Source organism: Podarcis gaigeae (genome assembly GCF_964106915.1).
Source record: "Podarcis gaigeae genome assembly, chromosome: 7".
NCBI classification, from domain to species: domain Eukaryota; kingdom Metazoa; phylum Chordata; class Lepidosauria; order Squamata; family Lacertidae; genus Podarcis; species Podarcis gaigeae.
Window position 1 is genome coordinate 23,334,802 of NC_139683.1, and position 2,943 is coordinate 23,337,744.

Below are 2,943 nucleotides of genomic sequence, written 5' to 3' on the forward strand. Positions count from 1 at the left end.
AAATTACTTGCCTTGCCCCGGGTGCTGACAACCCACGCTACGCCACAGGAAAGGTGTAACAGCCACTTCAAACATCAGCTTGGATCCTAATATGGACTGATCCACACATTTAAGCACATTCCATTCACATCAGAAGCACTTTCTTTCTGCCAAAGTGTTTTGGGAACTGTAGTTTTCCCCTCAAAGAGCTACCATTTCTAGACCCCTTAACAAACTACAGTTCCCATGTTGTTGTTGTTGCTGTTGTTGTTTTGAGAAGTTGTGCTCTTTAAATGTGCATTGAATATGCTATAAATGTATAGCTTGGATCTGCCCAAAATTAGAGAAGGAAATTTTTCCATTCCTATCTCCCCTCGGAAGTCACCTGCACCTCCTGAAAAGCTTCGCTAACCTGTAAGAGCCTAAGAGGATGCTTGCTGGGTCAGGCCACTGGCCCATCTAGTCCAACATCCTGCTCTCACAGTGGCGATATCTGGGTGAAACCGGCAAGCAGGATCTGAGCACAAGAGCACTCTTTCCTTCCTGCAGTTTCCTGACTCTGGGATAAGCCCTTAAGACTGGGCCGTTACTTGTTTTTACAATACTGTTCTACTGTTTTTCTGCCTATATCACTGTATATCACTTGGAGATTTTTAAATATTAAGTGGTTTAAATATCCTGTTATAGACACACAAAATATGTGTTTTTTGGAGATGTAGGTGTCTGCTATGGGGAGAAGGGGACAATAATTTTTCCTTCCACAGACTTCATTAAGGTAACTCATCTTAAGGTCCAAGCCATTGAGTTTTATGGAAGCAATGGTTTGTAAGTGGTGAAGTGCGGGTCACTTTCACTTCCTTGGAAAATGCAGCAGGGATATATTGGGAGTACAACTGAGCTAAGTACTATTAATCCATTTGCAGGTGTGAGAATGACAAGGAGAGATCCTGCACTGCATTTCTGTGTTTTCTGTATATACATAAATACATTGTTTTATTTGTATGCCGCCTTTCCACAGTTAAAACCATGCTCAAGGTGGCTTACAGTATGGGGGGGAATACACAGTTCAAAACACAACAGAAATAGTAATAAACAATAAATAAAACATCAAACAGCACACAACCAAAGTGAAAAATTCCCTCAGAAATCATAATAAAGATACAAAATAAGGATACAAAAATTTAATATCAATAACAGCAGCAAACTAACCCCCTCAACATGCCCTCCCTTAGCAATACCCCAGCCCAAGAGTCTGTTCAGCAGCCTCAGCTTTTGTAGTTGGAGTCAGTCAAGGCCCCGCCCTCCCAGGCCTGGTGGGAAAAGCCAGCAAGGCAGGGAGCAGGTCTTCCAGGACTCACAGCCAAGATGGTTTCTGGCCTCTTCAGCATCCTCTGCAGCAAACCTGCCTCACTGCTGTCTTTAGTATACAATTATCCATTGGCTCAGGAGAACCAAAACTCACTTGGAACACTACATATTTTATATAAGCAATAAATAAATAAAAACAAAACCTCCATGGCAATGGTTCTTCAACTGATATTTAACTGTGGCAAGAGAACATGCATGGTAGCCACTGGTTTTGAAAGCAGTTCGCTTCTTTGCAATTGGGGAAACCATGTGGGACACACTTGTCCCCTCATTTAAACACCACAAGAATTCTGTGAGGTAGCTTAGGCTGAGAGGCAGTGACTGGCCCAAGGTCACCCAGTGAGCTTCATAGCCAAGTAGAGATTTGAACCTTGGTCTTTGAGATCCTAGTCCAATACCCTAACCACTATTCCTCACTGGTATAAAAAGTGTGAAGTGTTATGTTTGGAAGGTGAGATCATATGCCGCTTATTATGTGATCAGCACGCCACCACGGGTGCAAAGTCAATCAGCTTTCTCTCTCAAGTGCTGTGGTGTACAATATACACAGCACAGCAGTTTGTCATGCGCAGTGTGTTGTTAAACGGTTGCATGCTTATTTGTGCCGTCTATTTTCATTCCTTTTGCAAACTTTGAACAAGCCATACACTAATGCTCAACTTAAGTCGGGGGGGGGGGGTTCTGTAGCATGTATAGTGGTACCTCTGGTTACATACTTAATTCGTTCCAGAGGTCCGTTCTTAACCTGAAACTGTTCTTAACCTGAAGCACCACTTTAGCTAATGGGGCCTCCTGCTGCTGCCGCACCGCCGGAGCATGATTTCCATTGTCATCCTGAAACAAAATTCTTAACACGAGGTATTATTTCTAGGTTAGCGGAGTCTGTAACCTGAAGCGTATGTAACCTGAAGTGTATGTAACCCAAGGTACCACTGTAGTTGGGCACAAAATGTGCAGCGGGAAAAAAGGGGGAGAAAACTAGGCACATTAGGTGTGTTTATTAAGCACTTAAATGGCAGGCAATGTTGGGCAATATGTACGCAAATTAGATGAACTCAAATTCCATGCTTAAACTGCCCAAAGCATACTAAAACACCTTATTCTTTATGGTCAGAACCTCCTCCACTCCACCTTCATCTTGGGGCAGGTATGTATCATCACATCTTTGTAAGTACCCTTAAAGTACTCCTGGTTTTGTGCCTTAGGCCTGTCTCATACCCTTTGTTTTGTCTTCTGAGGCCAATGTGAAACAGCTGGTCCACCTTAGCCAATGGTGGTATATTATAATAGAGTAAAGATAAAGTTTTCTGTTTCTGGTGGTAGGCAGCTCCTGCTTTACTTTGGAGCACAATGCTGGCCCAACATTTCATCAATGAAAGCAGATTTTAATTTTTGCTTTCTTGGAGGAGTGCTACACTCACCATTTTCCTTCTTCCCTCTCCTCAACACACAAATACGAAAGATGGAGAGAGAACTTCAGCTGGATATAAGAGGCAGAAGAGATTCAGTTAGTAGACCAGTCTAGGGAACTTCTACTAATTTATTAATTCTTTTTGGATTTGCCTCCCTAATTCTTTTTGGATTTGCCTCCCTCTC